This window comes from Zalophus californianus, chromosome 7 (assembly GCF_009762305.2).
Source record: "Zalophus californianus isolate mZalCal1 chromosome 7, mZalCal1.pri.v2, whole genome shotgun sequence".
Classification (NCBI taxonomy): Eukaryota; Metazoa; Chordata; class Mammalia; order Carnivora; family Otariidae; genus Zalophus; species Zalophus californianus.
This window is the reverse complement of record NC_045601.1, coordinates 44,283,471-44,301,119: the sequence shown is the minus strand read 5'-3', so window position 1 is coordinate 44,301,119 and position 17,649 is coordinate 44,283,471. Positions and strand designations below refer to the sequence as shown.

Below are 17,649 nucleotides of genomic sequence, written 5' to 3'. Positions count from 1 at the left end.
TTTCACAGCAAACTAGAAAAGCAATAAAGAAAATCTACTTGTTCTTAAAACGACTACTTTTCTAAATGAAATTACCAAGAGAAAGGAAATGGGCTAATCACTGGAATAATCAAAACAGTCTCATTATGGGACTCCTGTGAGCTTTTGTTTGAATTCTTTAATGTAGTTTTTGGCATTAAATGGGATTTTAAAAGCTAAATAGGTCACACATGCATACAAATGGTTGAGTGAATCACATAACTGCTTTATGCGCCTCAAGATTCTGCCTATCAGGCTGCGTTTTAATTAAAAAGGAAAATTGTCAGGGACAGAGGACAACTTAACGTGGGGGAGTCTGGTGTCACAGCTGAAGGCTGAGACTTGACTTGGCATTTAGTTTTCAACTCATAATCGCGACTTCCAAACAACAATGGAGTTCATTTTCATTTTAGTCAAAAGCTTAGACGCAGAATTGGAAACCTGGAAGGAATATTGAAAGTCACTTTGTTCAAAATCTCAAGTCATTTTCTGACATGTAAGCGTGGGGATGGTTTAGTTGAAGGAAAGGTGTTTTAGCCTGAAGAGGCTATATAGCCTGGTTCGCCACTGGCGAAATTCTGCGGGTTGCACCATAGAGTATGAGTCCCCAGTTGAAGAGGCTGCTTTGCGATCACTGGAAACCAGAGTCACAGAGCTAATGCAGATCCTTCCCATTCAAGGCTCAGGCAATCTGGTCCTTAAGAGGATCTTTATTTCTACCCAACTCTGTAAGTACGATCCCAAAGAGAAAAGGAAAAGGGCATGTGCCCGAGGTAAATCGCCTTTGCCCTTCCGTGGTGAATCTGTTAAGGCAAATGTGCAGATGGGGAATTGTTCGTCTGCTACTCTTACTCAAAACTCAAGTGTAAGGGGGGGTCTTTGGGATGGGCATTGCCCATGAGACTTCCAAAACCAGACAAGCTCCTGAAAGCCGCAGTGGTCCATCTGTATGTGCTGGGTTCTTGGGTTGGGAGCTCACTGCTGCTATGGGGAGACAGCTCACCTCCAGACACTCACTAGCTGTCACTCCTATATTCTCCCGATGACCTATGGCAGATTAGTGTCACTAGGAAGACTACTGCCCTTGAGAAACAAGTCACCTGCCCTTGGCTGAAGACCAGACTTGATTCTAAAGTGAAGGAGCTTCTACATTCCTCCTGACTAACTGGAGCAAAACAAACAGCTCAGTTGAGTGGCCCTTGGTGAGGTAAGGATGTGGGGAAATAAAAGTCATCAAACAAGAGATCATGATAATAGAACTTTGAAATTTGAAACCAAAAGTTGCCCCTGCCTTCCCTGAGGAGTGCATGTTGCTTTCATGCTGGGACCACAGTCTCTTAGAGCCCTGTGGTTTCTATGCGGCCACCAGCTCCTACTCCTGGATAACCGGGGGGTTTTGGTGAAAATGCCCTTCTACTATTCTCTCATGGTTGGTTGAATATATTGCTTCTGTTTGTAATGCAGTCCTCTTTTCTTGATTTAAAAAAATTTTTTTTAAATAATCTCTATGCCCAGCGTGGGGCTGGAACTCACAACCCTGAGACCAAGAGTCACATGCTCTACTGAGCCAGCCAGGCACCCCTAGATTCTTGACATTGTAAAGAAACAGACTTTTATGTAATAATGCAATGCTGTTAATGACATTATCACGATAAAGTAGAATATCTTCTACAGGGTACAGCGTAAGTCCCATCTATTTCTACTGAGAAGGTGCTAACATCTGCTTTTTGGATCATATTATTTCTGTCTGCTTTTCCTGAAATGACTGGCCCAGCTTCATGGCAGCCTTCCACATTTGCTGCCATCTTCTCGGCTTGGTGTTTCTACCCTAGTTCATTCTTGATGACTGCTTCTTGGAGCATTTCAGGAAAAAGAAATTTTTTTTTCTTTATAACTTAACTATGTTTGATCTTTTGTTTTTAAAACCATTCAAGAAGAGGAGCGTGAATGGTCACATCTCAGATGTTGTCTCTAGGCTGTAAGCACATTTGTTCTAAAAAAAGAATAGAATTAGATTTTTTAATATTACACTGCATATTTGTTAAAACACTCTGGATCCTAAATAACAGTTACTTTAAAATCAAATCATGATTTTAAAAAAATTAAAAATCATTATATTTTCTAACATCTTTACCTGTCAACACAATACTTCAAGATTCCCACGTTAGCGAACACTGTGCAATGTCTTACTGCTGGTGAAGCTGATTCATACCATCCAACCTGAGGTATAAGCTGATTTTCTTTAATGGGGTTATTAGTTAATTTAACTTTTCTTTCTCTTGCATTTTTATTTCCAAAGTTGCAAAAAAATTTTTACACCATTCTTCCATTTATCCAAAGAAGAAGTTATGACCCAGGTAGAATAATGTGGGGATAATAATATATAGCAAATCACTCACTGCTACCCTGATTATAATGAACAAAAAGCTTTCCTTTTTTCTATATGCTTTATCCTTAGAACAGACTAATATGTAAAAGTATTAATTTTAGAGATGACAATCTGAAAAATAAGGCATTAAAGTTAAGCCCCCCCCAAATCAAACCAAAGAGAAGTTTTGGTTAAAGTCAGATGTTTTGCACCAACCAGGTTCTGCCCTTGACTGGCCCCACTTACAGCAACTGGACAGGTGTAGACAAGAGCCCTGACTCAGTTCAGCTCACATGTTCAGCCAATGTGGTAAAACAGGTGTTGGGAAAGCTATGTGGCCACACAGAGCCAAAGTCAAGATGTGAGAAGAGAATCCAGGTCAAGTGAAATTATCCAGGGCACCTTGTATGAGCCATGGATATTCCTGATAATGCTTCTATTTGGCCTTATGGTAGGAGATTCTAAAACCTACCTTCACGTGAGAATTTGAGGCCATCTTTCAGTTACTTGCTTCCAAATTAAGTTCTATCTGGGTTAAGTACACTAGATGACAATTTTCTCCGGGAGAGGAAATTCAAAAATGCTTCCACCTCTACTCCTTTGCAACTTGATATACTAGCTATGTCTATTTTTACCTTAAAGGGATTTGTTTCTCTTCATGTTCATCACTTGAACATCTTGTCCCACCTGTCAATCTCCAGCAAAGTTGTGAACTCAGGTCTTCAAGATTTTTCTGGGACGCCCGAGGCCAACTATTAGCAAGACCAAAGACATTGATTTTTGCCTAGCATCCCATGGCACATGTGGTTCAGAATGAGATGAACGCCTGAGAACAGAACAGTCAGGTTACATTTCTCCTTCCTGAACACAGTCAGGACTGTGCTTAGAATTTGATACCACTGAATGCCCTTTTCCGTTGGACAAATGAAGCCTTGAAACATGCCAAACCTAACTTTTCCATCTGCATCTCCAGTTTCTCCCTTTATAAAATCAAGCTCTGGTGCTCTGATACTGACGATTGACAATGGATGGAGACACTCCCCTCACTCAGGGAATGATGAGGATCTGCAGCAATTAGTGTAAAATCTTCAAGGGGAGGATGAAGCGCAGCGATGAGTGTCAGACCCCAAAACTCTTGCTTTAGATAGTCTTTGCTCATTGCCAATCTTGAATCATATTCATTCAAATTTTTAGGGGAGTCAAAGCATTTTCTCTGAGTTTATTACAGGTTTCTATGTAGTTATGGTTCCAACCACTATCATTTATTTTACTGTGTGCAAGGCACTGAACATTGTAGCAATTGTCTCATTTGATACTCAAAACAGTCCTGTGGGGTGGAGTGTAAAGTGTATCTTAGTTATTTGGCTGAATGAATGGAGGCAGAGATGGATTATATAATATGGCCAAGTTTGTACAATAAGCAAGTGATTATGAGGGCAAGATTCAAACCCAGGTGTATATCTGACTTCAAAGACATCAGAATACACTATTGTACAAGATGTCTCATGATACCGCAGAAAAGGATTTATTTAGTCAACGAAACCTTTGAGGAGCTGTCCACAAAATGGAGTGATAAGAAGCATGCAGGAGAGAGATGACGTGACTCTGTATCCAAAGAGAGAAACAGTTATACTGTAATGATTAAATTAGTTCACATAAGAAACCGATGCCAACCACCCTCATAGTTCATCTTTTTTATGGGAAATGACAAGCAGATTTTCCTTTGTGTAGTACCCACAGCAACAGAGGGTCAGAAGGAAAGAAACAATTCCACCTGCCAACAGAAGAAATACTGACTTGCCCTGGAAGTGGAAAGATGCAGTCAGGGCAACGTCCCAGACTTCTGCAGCAGGCTCCATTTCCCAAGGAAGTCTCCCCCCACGCACCCTCCCCCACACAGATATCTTCCCCAGGCCACATCCTACGACTATTGCTTTATCTGCACACTGTTTACCTTTGCAGTAGCATTTGGCACAGCCTGCCACATCGTCCCTCTTGAAACACTTCTTTCCCCTCAAGTTCATGGAACCACATTCACCTGGCATTCCTGAACCTCGCAGGCCACTCATTCCTGGTGTCATTTACTGGAACCTCCTTCTTTTCCACAACTGTAAACCTTGGGGTTCCCCATGGCTCTGCTCTCCCTTTGCGTGTCTTTAAGCTACACTCAATATCACTGCTTTAGACACTGCTTCATGCCGATGGCACACTTGGATCTCCAGCCCAGACCTCAACCTGCCTCAGCCAGTGCCTCTCCACTTGGACATCCACTGGGCCTCGCAAACCCTAACTCGTCCAAGGCAGGGCTCACGATTCCCCCCAAATCTGCTTCTCCTCCAGACCTCCCCACCTCGCTTAAGAGCAGCAGCATTTACCTGATGACTTGAGCCAGACACCCCAGATTCATGCTCGATTTTGTCCTCTCCATCAGCATCCACATCGAATCCCCCAACCAGTCTTGTCATTCTTGTGTCCTAAGTGTGACTACCAGCCCAGTGCTTTGGCCACCCCGGTCCCGCCCACCTTCCTCTCTACCCTGAGCTATGGAAACTGCCACCTAGCGCTTTCCCATTTCTATTGCTCAGGATGCGCACTTCCTCAGTCAACCCAGGGTGCACGCTTCCTCAGTCAGCACAGCTCTGGTGTATCTCATTTGGTTTCAGCTCAGATACTGCTCCCCAAAGGGCCTGCTCTGGTTAGCCTCATCCCAGGCTCACCCTGCTTTAGTTTCTTCTTGGCACTTCCTATTTAAAATAACCCCTTAATGTATTTGTTTCATCACCATATTCCCCACTAGAGTAGACACTCTGTAAGACTGGAAAGAATATTATGTAGTTATTTGTGTTTGAAGCAACAGAAACCGGCTCCGTCCAGATTAAGGAGAAAGAGAGATTTGCTGAGAGGGCTCTGACTCTTTGAGGTGGAATTTGAATAGGGATTATACTCTTAGTACTACCTGACATCTTTGAAAAACAAAACATGGCATATAATCACCAAGAGGCATTTTTTTAAAAACCAGAAATAGCATTTTAAAAAATATTCAGTCCCTTCACAAATATACAACAGCGGTGGGTGGGGTGTGTATGAGTGACTTTGGACCTGAAGACTCATGGCCATTTATCCAAATCTGGGCAAAAAAAGAACAATCTTTAGAGAAGGGATAAAAATTCCTGTGTAAAAAATATGAAGACAACAATGATGATGAATACTGTCCCTTAATTACATTAGTCAGCTAGAAAATTAGACACCAAAATAAAAGAAAATCAGAAAATTATTTATTTGGGGCCTCATGGCAATGGACTCTAAGCTTTGGTTTAATAAAACATGAGCTAACCCTTGATACTGTAGGGGAAGAAAAAGTTTTTCTTGACTCTCTTAGGGACCCTGGCTGAGTCTGAAAATTAAACTGACAAAGACAGGTTAACAGGAGAAGAGTATGCAAATTTATTTAATATAAGTTTTCTGTGACACAGGAGCCCTCATAAAGAAATGAAGAATCAAAAAAATGGTTAAACCTCAGTGTTTTTTATGCCAGGTTGGATGGAGAGTAGACAGTCATGGAGAAATATGATAGGACAAATGGGGTATAAGCTAAATGTAATAAGCTGGAGAAATTCAGTAGGCCTGTTGATTTGGATTCTTCTCTCTCCATCTGAGAGAAAAGGCTGCTCTTTTCCTCCACGTACAGGGAAGGCACTTCTCCCAGGAGGGTCTTGCAAACTGCTTCAGGGGAGAAGGACAGGTGAAGGTCAGAGAGGCCTTACAGCTTCTGGCATTTTCTCAAACTTTCTCAGCTTAAAATGTTCAATATATCAAGGTGCCATGTTTTGGGGTAACATGTTCTGAACCCTGTCAGTGTCAAACTTGCAATTTATTTTCAAATAAAAAATGCAATATTTAATTGAAATAATAAGGGGTTTTCCTGAACATCATACGAAATTTTCTTATTTAATAGCTCTTTCCAGATGCTCTTGATATTCAGCACAGTATATTTTTTGGAAACAGTAATGGCTGAAACACAAATAGTTTCATGCTAAAGACTAATTATTATGGTCCTGCCATAGAAAGTTTGCTGGAACTGAATCTTTTCCCTAAGTGACAAAGTTTGGGAAAAAAGCTCAAAGAAACAAGATTTCTTAGTTTTATGAACCAAATTTGATTACCTTCTGGCAGTACTGATGAAAAGCTGTGGAGGGGTTGTCAGCTTGACTTTCACTAGGAAACAAACATACCTTTACATGGAAAACAAGATTCTGCAAAATATTTAATAAAAATTCAAAAATAGAAATTTTGAAAAGCATTTTCATTATGGTGTGATTCACCAGTTTTACCCCCAGAGACTCTGGCATCATACCAGGAAATAATCATCTCCCAGAATAAAAAGAAAAGTAACGAATGTCATGGAAACCAGGAATGCATGGAGATAAATAATGGGCAAACCGTTCATAATTTCAAACGTCCGTCGTAATGTCCCCATGTTCTGACTTTGGGATCCTTCAGGAATTTTCAAAATTAGAATATCAAAGTGATGCTTCACTTCCTGTCATCTGAGATACAGGGGATGTGAATCGTTCAGAAAGAGTGAAAATTCACAGACCACACTAAGCATTTCACGTAAGTCAATAACTCCAGGCTTTCCCTCACAAGATATTTTTCCAGAGAGCCTAGCAAGCAGCAAAGTTGGCTGATAGGAGTTTTGATTCCTTTCCCTTTTTCAGCCCACCCCTGACAGCTTCTAGAGATCCGGAAACTCACACGGGTGGTCTGCAGTCAAGAGCTGTCTGTAATTTCCTCATCCTCTTCTGCTTCTTGAGAAAATACTTGAAGGAACACTTCATATTGCATATTAAGACATCAGATATTGCAATTTCCTCTAGGAAAAAAAAGTGAATGTCAGTGCACATTACAGTCAATCTCATTCTTTAAGAGTTACTTCCAAGATAAAGAAAAAAAAATATCGGGGCGCCTGGGTGGCTCAGTTGGTTAAGCGACCGCCTTCGGCTCAGGTCATGATCCTGGAGTTCCGGGATCGAGTCCCGCATCGGGCTCCCCGCTCGGCGGGGAGTCTGCTTCTCCCTCTGACCCTCTTCCCTCTCATGCTCTCTATCTCTCATTCTCTCTCTCTCAAATAAATAAATAAAATCTTTAAAAAAAAAAAAAAAAAATATGACCTGGGGTTGGAGGAGAAACAACGCCAGCTAAGACCATGCTTAAAAGTCAAAAAGGGATTGGGCTCATAAATGATGGAAAACAAAATAATAGTGGCAGGTTGGCATTAAATTCTAAAGTGCTTGAGAGACTGAAAGAATTTCTTCCTGTGCATAAATATGGAGAACCTCTAACATAAACAACCACAGAAATAAAAAGCTAATAGAAGTTTATTTTTAAGGCTGTAAATAAAACAGGAATGGGAGCCTTTAGAAAATAAGGACATAGGAGCTTCCCCTTCTATTTTGCCACGTAGGGAGTTGGGAATAAAAAGCCTGCACCAGGGATAAAGGCGGGATGAGCTGCCCGCTCCCTGGGCTCTGCCTCAGCCTGGCCCTTCCTGGCAGTGGGGACCGTGGAAAGAGGGAGAAGAGCAGCCTCCGGCAGCCACCATTGAACCCGAGCCAACACCAGCTCCAGGCAGTTCTCAGGTCAGCATGATGCCAACAGACAGCATCCTGTGCTCAGATGGAGGCCTGCGCTTGAGGGACCAATGGTGGGTAGAACTGGAGCCTCTCCCAAAGACACATTCACCCACGACCTGTGAATGTGAACTTATTTGGAAAAAAATTGTCTTTGCAGATATAATTAAATGAAGGATCTTGAGATGCAATCATCCTGGGCTCCCCAGGTAAGCCCTACATCCAATGACAAATGTCCTCACAGGAGACAGAAGACAAAGGAGAGGGCCATGTGAAAGTGGAGTCTGGCTGGAGTTACGACCACAGCCATCTTTATAAAGATGGCACCAAAGTTCCTAGAAGTTCAGGCCTAAGTTTATACTTGGTAGGATTGCTTGTTCAGCTTCACAGATTAAGGCCAACTAGCTGGATGCCATGGTTTGTAGGGGAGGGAAAGTATCTTTTTTCTTTACCCATCTATGTTCTTGACTGGGACCCCTGTCGCCAAAGACAGAGTAACAAGAGAAAAAGCACACAGATTTATTTAATATCAATTTTACACGACACAGAAGCCTTCATAAGGAAATAAAGACCCCCCAAAAAACAGCTCAACCTGAGTATTTTTAATGCTAAGTTTGATGATGAGCGGTGGGTACTTCTCACTTGAGGGTTTTATGGCTGGCTTCAGGTCAGAGAGCCCTTCCTGCACAAGCCATTTCTCAAATTCCTTCAGCTGGAAATATCCATTATGCCAAGGTGCCATATTTTGTGAATAGCATGTCTTGAATGCCATCAGATTCTTAGGATGCTTGTTCTCCAGTCCAAGATTCTCTACTTGATTAGTAAACTCAAGCTGATTGTACTCTTCTGGAGGATGAGTTTCTGCCCCACAAAGGTGTTCAAGGACCACTGTCAACGTGGACTCTGATTTTGATCATTGTTCCACCACCCCATCAGCTCTACAGATGTGGACCTCTCAAATTACATACAGAGAGAAGCTATCCAATTTTCTAAATGTCCATAAATTAAAGACCTACTGGCTAACTAAATGTTTGATCTCAAATGTTCCTTGCCCTCTTACAGGATGAGATTTCTCTGGCCTATGTGGGATGAGTAGGCATGGCAGGCAAGAGTAATTTGGTACAAACTCCTGGATCATGGCTGACCTCTGTATCACTTTCTGGAGAAACTGATCCAGGCTAAAGTAACCTTTTCCTTAGTTTTCAGTTCTGTGAAGAAGAATCAATTGTGGCCTGTCTCCTCCAGCTTCTTTATTACAATCTGGCTACCTGAAGCAAAAAAGGAATTATTGGAAAAAAATATTAGGTAACTCAGAAGCCCAAATAGAAGGCTGGAGAATTAGGCTTGTAAAATAGGCAAAACCCAAGATAAAGGCACAGTTAGCCGGTCCTGCTGTCATTGCTGAACACTTCTTTGGTCCCTTGACTCAGCTGCCACTGGTCACTGTCATCAGGTACAGATGATGATGCTAAACCAGCACAACTACTGAGAAACAAACCTTACGGTCCCTTCCTCTACCTACCACGTACTTAGATTTAAAGTTTGATTTGCAGGCCGCGAGCAAGGCCTATCTGGTGGGCCTCTTCGAAGACACCAACCTGTGTGCTATCCATGCCAAACGTGTAACAAATATGCCAAGATACATCCAGCTAGCACGCTGCATTGGTGGGGAACATGCTTAAGAATCTGCTATGATGGAAAACATGGCGTTCTTTAAAAAAATTTTTTTTGTCTTCTTCCTGTTATTGGTGTTTCTGACCAGTATTTTTTCCCCATGGGGTCAAAAAGTACCTAAATATATGATTGCAAGTGGAAAAATAGGGAACAGAAATCAGGTATTGGCAGTTTTTCCATTGTCATGTGTATGTGAATTTTTAATATAAATGCAGGGACAGAAAGCATTCATGTAAGTCAGAATACTTCAGTGAACATGTTTCAGCAGTTTGACTTTATAACAATTGTGAATAGACCTGTTACATTTTTTTGGACGATGCCAGAATTTGGATTTTTTTAAAAACAAGTACATTTCTTATTGACAACAACTAAATGGTGTTGGCAGCATTTTATCATGCGGTAGATTCCATCCATTCACTATACTTTTCTAACTGACTTGTCTGACAGGCAAACACATGTTTTCAATGTTGTCTATCTTCTGTGTTATTCCTGTAAGTTTGCTATTTAAATACATTAAACTATAAGAAATAAATAAAAAAATAAAGTTTGCATGTATATTTAGCCAAGTCATGTGCAAGGAAAGAATGGCACTCTCCAAACTCATGGCTTCTCCAATGGTTCTTTCTCAGCCACCAAGACTCATACAGTGAGGGATTGCCCTATCCCAGAAACCTCAACGGCCAAAAACCGTAACAAATGGGCTAATCTCCATGGTTTCTATAGAGGCTGTGGTCATTTCTGTCTATCTAGAACTTAAAGAGCACTTATACTGAGACTCAGATTGGAAGAAATAGATTAGATAAACACTATGATCTTGTTCTCCTTTTAGCTTATGCTTAATATCACTTTAGAAAGAGCACATCACACCACTAAGCCTTCCCACTTACGTAAAAAATGCTGAGCAGTCTCTTAGATGTGGGTAATGGGGCTGCACCGTCACAAAGTAGAGTAGTCCTAAACAACACCTCCCTACTCTTCTAAAGTCACAGACACACGGAGACAGCGTTAACATTTGTCAGGCACATTAAAGTAAATAGATGCAGTTGTTGGGTTCCAGGCATTCGATCTGGGGATGTGCCCAGATGCTCCAGCTGGCTGAGGCCACCTCAACAACTGTGCATGTCTACATCTTAGTTCACCTTACTTCACCCTAGGCCCTCTAAAATCCATCCCTGGATTCGGCCTGGCCAGTAGGGACCTGAGTACTGGAAGCACACTATTTTTACTGAATTGATCTTTCAGGCAACGTCATTAGTGTATACTGGAGGTTATCAATAAGAGACAGTTCATACTGATTCATTATTATATAGGCTCTACAGATGGCTGTTCATTACACCACACATATCCTCTCAGTTACAGCCCACAGGAGAACTTTCTCTCTGATCTCAGTATCAAGAAAAGCTGTGTGCTCTTGAGCACCTGTTTTCTTGTTTTATGTCACAGGCAGGACACTGTAAATCTTGTAATAGATCAAATTTCTCTGCTAAACTGGCTCTGGGAAGGTGGGAATAAAATTTGAAGCCTGTCGCTAACATGTTTCTAGGACTCCAAGGCATGTGTCTTTTGTACTAACCTCACACATGGCTCCACCTCACTTTCCTACCCTCATGTACCCTGACAAATTTTCACTTATTTCAGCCTGCTGGATCGTACGTATTTTTGTAATTCACTTCAGATCACTTTAGGAACAGAATAGAAATGGAAGGAGGGGAAAGAGAGAAGAAAGGGAAGAAAAGCAGGCAGGCAGGCAAGCAGACTGCCTTAAAATTCTTGACCAAAAAATTGTACGTTCAGCTAAGTCACACTTAAAAGGTTAAATTCTCCAAGGTGCAAACTATAACTTACTTATATACATATATACACTCAAACTTACAGCTCTCGGTAAGTAAGTAAGTTATTGTAAATAAAAATATTATCACAACAATGTGGCCATACTTAATGCTACTAAATTGTGCACTTGAAAATGGTTAAAATGATAAATGTTATGTATGTTTTATCACAATAAAACATTTTGAAAGTTATCTGTTAAGATAAAAAAAAATACTCTGTAGTTCTACTAAATCTTAAGCTTCTTAAAAGAAAGAACGATCTTATTTATCTTTGTGTTGCACCTTTCACTCCACCAGGGCCTACAATAATAAAAAACACACATCTGGTGTTTGATACGTTTCTTGAATTGAGTTTCCTGAAGATATAAGTAGACTTTACATGTAGGCAGTTGCTTATGAGTGTGATTTGGGATTCCTGAAGGTTCTGGTAAGTATCTCCCCATCATTTGTGCTAACTGAACTTCCTACCATTCCTTTGGGTTGAGCCCATATTAAAAGGCAGATATCTCATCCAAAAAGAGAAACATTTTTGAATGCATGATTTTTAAAGCTATCTTACTAAGAATGTGGCTCTGGGGAAGGGAGCTGCAAAACAGGTGAATTTTGGGTTGAAGCTAAAGTTAAGAAGAGAAATGGAGACAGTATTTCAAAGAGGGTACATTCTAGAAGACCGCAAGCCTACAAGGTCTGGTGAGAGGGAGAAGCCATATACTCTAGTGGAAAGCCATGAGCTTGTAAAGATTTTTTATTTTTTTATTTTTTAAAGCAGTCTCTCCACTCAACTTGGGGCTCGAATTCACAACCCCAAGATCCAGAGTCACACACTCCCCCCACTGAGCCAGCCAGACACTCCAAGCCATAAGTTTCTAGAAGGCATATAAAAGCATTCACAGTGTGACCCTGGGAGAAAAGGACATTCCAAAAGATGGGAGAGGGTGTTCTGAAACTCTGGAAGGTTTTTATCATGAATATAAAGACAGAGCTACTTTCTGCCTGGAGTAGCCTAGAATGACACAGAACATGAGATCATAGGATTCAGAGCTGGAGGAATCTTGAATATCATTTAATCCCATGCTCTTCTCTTATAACTGCAAGAGTAGATACACAGAAGAGCAGTTGGTAGCATAACCAAGAGAAAATCCAAACTCTAAGTCAGCACCACTTCTACTCTACCCTCATAACTTGTTTATATCGAGTAGAAGAAGATTTTTATTTCCTGATGTGTGCCTGATTATTTGATTCTAGCAGCTGGAACACCAAGGATTTCTCCGAGTAACGGAGTGCTTAATACACATTGGGTTGTAAAAACTCTTGATGATGGGGGAGAATTCAAATTGCACACTGCAGAAGGTGAAAATCCCACACTGACTCGGGAATAATATGTGTTAATCTTTCCCTGATGAAGGTGGATGATTTGTTTACATCTTAGAAAACCCTTGGCAGCCCTTACTGCCATTTTGCCAAAAAAAATCTCCTTCCAACATTATTTCCACTTGGGCATTTATCATTCCAACCCCACAGGCTAAAAATATAAAGGCGTCATGGGAGGGAGGAGTGGGAAAGGGGGTAAGTGTGTGCCTTGCTGTGTATGTTACCATCTCTTTAGCAACTCTGTCTCGCAGCATCCAAAACTGGTTTAAGTCATTTCACCAAATATCCCTTGCCCAGCTATGGTACCCATCTTCCTTTATTGAGTCTCTTCTAAATTTTCTCCTTTTCTGCCTCCTAAAAGTGCTTTATGTTTTTTATAACCATCTGGTTCATTTTCACTGGGCAGGGTTGCCTCTTCTTTCTTCCTATTTCCCTCTTTGGGAAACACATTAAACATTCACCAATGAATCTCGTACACTCACTGTGTACAAATTTCTAGAATCGGAAATTCAAACTCAAGGTAATTCAGAAATACTGTTGCATTGGTGAATGCTTCCACCTTAAATTCCTCCAAAGATCTGAAGCTACAGGTAGATAATAGAGTTAAACTCACATGGAAATGACAACTACTATAAAATCTTTAGGCTATAGAGGTTTACATAGCACTTACTATGTTCCAAAGGAAATTTGCATTGCTTTCAATTATTTACTCATTTAATCCTCATAACAATACTACAAGGCAGATACTATTATTATCCCCACTTCTCAGAAGAGGAAACCATTGCATAGAGATGTTATATAACTTGCCAATGAACTTGGCCAGTAATTGGTGGGGCTGGTTACAAAGCTCAGACACTTTGGCTCCAAAGTCTGTTCCATTAGCCCCTACCCTATTGCCACTACCACACCTACACAGGTAGGGTGAAAATGATGCCTTTCTTTGCCCAACCACACCAACTCTAACCACATTTTAAACATTGGATTTCATTGCCTTGAGAGTTTAGAGATAGAAATTAGTTGGCAAATGAGCATGCTCTGTGTAGGTTAAAAGACCAGTACCAATCCATCCCAAAGTGGGACAGTGGTGCTTTCCTCCTTCTCTCCAAGGCCCCCGCATTCACTCTCTTTTCCTTTCTCATGAGACTATTTGTGGCCATCTCCAACACCAGTCCCCTGAGACTCTGAGTTTGACAGAAGAGTGTCAATAAAAATAGTTAACAATTATTAAATGCTTCATATAGGGTAGGCACTAGTCTAATTGTGTATTATCTCATTTAATTCTCAAAGAATGAGGCATGTAGATAGATGGATAGATAGGAAAACAGAGACACAGGATGACTATGTAACTTGCTCAAGACGTTACTGCCTACTGGAGCTAGAGTCTGGCTCCAGTATCTGGGCTCATCTCCACCAGGCTTTGCAACAGGGCTGCCGCAGGGAATCGTGTTGTTCCCCTCCCACACCAGACCTGTCATAGAGTCCCTGCCATTGTGTCCTAGGGCTGGACAATAATGCACGAACTCCTCCCCAGACTCATTGCATGAGTCCCTCTAATTGTCCACTGCAGGTCATCTAATACAGTGTGAGGGGAGCCTGGAAATGGGTATGAGTATGGTGCTGAAAATGCAACTCTTCCTTCCTTTGCACCATTCACGCCACTCAGTATGTCTTGAGGCACTAGGAGTCTTGATAAAAAGATTCAGGAAGTAGTTTCTTCACAGATCATCCCAAATCTAGCCCTCACTTTAGACGTGAAGGATGTCACCCCACCTCTTCTTTTTCTGTTTTGTGACTATATTTTTCTTTCCTTAATAAATCCAAAAGCCTTAAAGACATTTTCTTCCATAAGGGGATGTTAACTACAGTAGTAAAAAAAAAAAAAAAAAAGTACTATCTCACTCTGTCACTACTTAGGGAATAAAATTTATAAATAAATTCTACGGAGGTAATCTCAATTGGATATTACACAGCCAATCCAATTAACCTAACATAGAATTAGCAGGGGACATGGGTTTTCTGTGAGCTGAAGGGAAAGATTAGAAAGAGCTACGAGGGAGATTAGCTAGATTTACAGCTTCTGACAGTTTGCTAGCATATCTTGATATGCCTCACCAAGGAATTGAGCATATCAGGTTGGTTTCATATTTGTTGGTATTATTTTATTCTTAGGCAAACTATCTAAATTATACTCATTCCTTGATAGAGAAAGCGAGGGAGAAATATAATTGCCACTGAAACTTCCTCCACTGAAATTCAATTGATAATAGAAGAAAAATCTTCTTGGCCTGAATCTATCTATTATCACCCTATTATCTTCTGTCAATTGAGGGTGTTAGGACACACCGTGGTGTCAAATCCTCCATGTTAAAGTTAACTTTCAAAAGGCAAGCAAAGCACAAGGCTAGAGATATTTCACTTACACTGTTCTCATGCTTCCTACTTCTTCAGATTGTGGTAAGCAGATTTTTGACCATAGGAACCTAGATTTCAACAATGTGACAAAATGAGAAACACCAAATGGATGGCCATCTTGAGTTAAAAAGTGAGTTGGTAAGAATGTTCATGCTAAAGTCCAGTTTGGGGCCAATGTAGAGAGAAACAATTGCATTAAATATCCTGTCTGGCGGGAAGTCATTGAACAAGGTCATCTTGGGAGATCCTAAAAACACCGCTCAAATGGAAAGAGAAAACCAGGCCTGCTGACAATGCCCCATGTGGTGGCAGGAGATATCATCCAAATATGGTGCAGTGCCTCCAGGATGAAAATAGGTATCCCATCCATTATGAGTGTCAAATGCACAAGCCAGGGCAGCAGCACACCCGGAGATTGCTCAGGAAAAGTTCAACACATCTTTTTCCTCACTGAACCAGTATTTAGTCAATGGGAGCTACTGAAGCAATTTGGGTGATTTTTTTCATTGTAATAAAATGTACATAACATTTACTCTTTTAACCATTTTTAAGTACACAATTCAATGAATTCGGTGGCATTAAGCACATTCACAATGTTGCACAACCATCACGACTACCAATCTCTAGGATTTTTTTTCATCATCCTAAACAGAAACTCTGTACCCTCTAAACAACAACTCCCTATTTCCCCCAGCCCCATAACCCTTAGTAACCCCTGTTCTACTTTGTCTCTATGAGTTCGCCTATTGTGGGTACCTCATATAAGTAGATACATACAATATTTGTCCTTTTGTGTCTGGCTTATTTCATGTAGCATAATGTTTTCCAAGTTCATCTATATGGCAGCATGTATGAGAATTTCATTCCTTTTTAAGGCTGAATAATAACCCATTATGGATGGATATACCACATTTTGTTTATCCAGTTCATCAGTTGATGGACATTTGTTTCCACCTTTTGGCTATTGTGAATAGTGTTGCTATGAACATTGGTGCAACCACTGAAGCATTTTAAGCAAAGGAGTAACATGATCTGATTTCTATTTTAGGAAAATGACCCCTTGCATCAGTCAGGGCACAGTCAGGAAACAGAAACCACACCAGTTACACAATAAAGACAATATACTATAAAGAATTATTGACCAGAGCAATGAAAAGTCAGGAAGGGAATAACACACTATCACAGGGGCAGAAACTGAGGAAAGCAGTCGCTACCCTTGGGGTCAGGCATACAGAGAGAGGTTGGGGTTGCTGAGACGAAAAGCCTTAGAAGGAATCTAGAGAAGGGGGCCCCATGGGGTTGAAACTCGGAAACTCTCTTGAGAGCTGAAACTCTCCTGGAGGCAAGAGTGCTGCTCAGTTGGTTCTGGTGTCTACTCAGAGGGGAGTTTCCAGTGCTGATGCGAAAGTGAACTGGCACTGCTGGGTGAAGAAGCGAGGGGGGTAGTCAGACTAACAAAAACAGGAAGCTGCCAGGAAGGAGCAAATCCCTTGTCCTGCCTCCAACCCTGCATGCTTCTCCTGGTGCCCCCCTTGTCAGAGCCTGACAGAGATCCAGCTAGCTGAGCAGAAATGTGCTTTGCAGGGTCCAGGCCCAATGTTACACAACAGAGTGTGGAAGAGATAATAAAACTACAGTAGTCCTACAGCAATTGGGGGTGGGGGGAACTGGAGGAGGCAAGACTGGAGTCAGGAATAAAGTACATGTTGGGCATATTCTCAGTGACAGACAGTCCTTGGAGGGGACTGGCTCAGTCTGTTATTTCTACATTGGGAATGGTCCCCCAAAAGTATGGCTTGTATTCTGTAACTCCATCCACGGACCATAACTGATTTATTCAGGGTGACCACCTAATCCAAGCTGAATTCCGATTCTCTTTCTGGTCTTTGAGATTTGGAAAAGATACTCATAAAATCTGGGATCATAGATCTGAGTCCATTAATCGATCTGTAGGCAGCTGCCCCAGAGGTCGCTAGCTCTTACCTGTTCCTCCCCTTTCCGTGCTCTTGATTGTTCAGATCCAACTTTGATTCCATAAGATAATCCAAAAACCTGCCAATAAATTCTCCGTGTTCCTTAAGCTAGCCAGAGCCACTTTTTGTTGCTTCATGTTTTCTCTAACGTACCATAGCTTACATTCCAAGTGGTTTAAGAAATTAATTACAACATCAATGCTTAGGGTTGCTAAGTGTTCTACAAGAGAGAATTCTTGTACAATGAGTGAACTGTGTGAGCACAGAGCAGGAGCATCTAAGCTCATAGGTTGGGACGAAAAGTAGGGGAGAATCAGGGATGGGGTGAGGAGTGGGGTCAAATATTCCAGACACAGTGATCAGGTTAAAGGCCC

General features: G+C 41.2%; 1 long non-coding RNA gene across 1 annotated transcript; it reads right to left on the bottom strand.

The window, feature by feature from the left end:
- Positions 1–5,993: 5,993 nt before the first annotated feature.
- On the bottom strand, positions 5,994–17,367 carry LOC113926281. The gene is made up of 4 exons (XR_003521266.1): positions 17,286–17,367; positions 7,142–7,259; positions 6,550–6,601; positions 5,994–6,109 (listed from the first exon to the last, which is right to left on the bottom strand). It is a non-coding gene; the product is annotated as an uncharacterized LOC113926281 (long non-coding RNA).
- Positions 17,368–17,649: the final 282 nt, after the last annotated feature.